Source organism: Orycteropus afer, unplaced genomic scaffold (genome assembly GCF_000298275.1).
Source record: "Orycteropus afer afer isolate SDZICR_OR568_19922 unplaced genomic scaffold, OryAfe1.0 scaffold01123, whole genome shotgun sequence".
Lineage (NCBI taxonomy): Eukaryota > Metazoa > Chordata > Mammalia > Tubulidentata > Orycteropodidae > Orycteropus > Orycteropus afer.
The window spans coordinates 182,141-182,901 of NW_006922710.1; positions in this window are offsets into that span (position 1 = coordinate 182,141).

The window sequence follows — 761 nt, forward strand, 5'->3', positions numbered from 1 at the left end:
ATTTGAAACAGTGTGCTATATATTGACTTTGTCCTGACTTCCTTTCCATATGGAAGTTTTGTAATTACCAAATTTATTCCCTCTGTTTGTTTTGCAGTTGGTGTCATTTATAAATTGACTCCTCTATTTATCTATTATCTATTTTGTAAGCATATTTTAGGTTTGAAAATTCTTTTCCTGGGCAAGTTTCTGGATCATGTTATCAGATTTCTAATTTTTAAGTGCTATAGATTTTTTTTTTTTTTCTGTTTAATCATGTTCATCAGGTTTGGAACAAGAAAAAGCTCCAGCTGTTTTTTTCCAGTTTAGCTTGATGCTTCATCCAAAACTGAGGGATGTTCTGGGCAGATTGATAATGAAGTTGAAGTGTAAATTTATAAAGCCCTTGATCAGGTCTCCAACTCTTATCAATATTGGCAGAATTGATCATCTATAAAGTCACAGGTCTTTATTAGAAGTTCTCACATATAATAAATATTTTATATTTTATACAAAAGAGAGACATATCCCTTTTAAAATATAGGAAGAGGTGGTTGGAAGGTGTTTTATTTTTTATGTTATTGTCAGACAAACAACCTTGAATCAAGACAGATTAAGGTATGGGGCAAGAAAGGGACATATTTAAGGATCTATTTGATATTTTAAAACTTATGTAGAAGTGTTTGGAGGTGACTATTACGTCTCTCAAGTAAATTGACTGCCTGAGACTGATCAGAGAGATAAAAGTTTCATTGAATGTCTTTTTCATTATCAAAGCATTA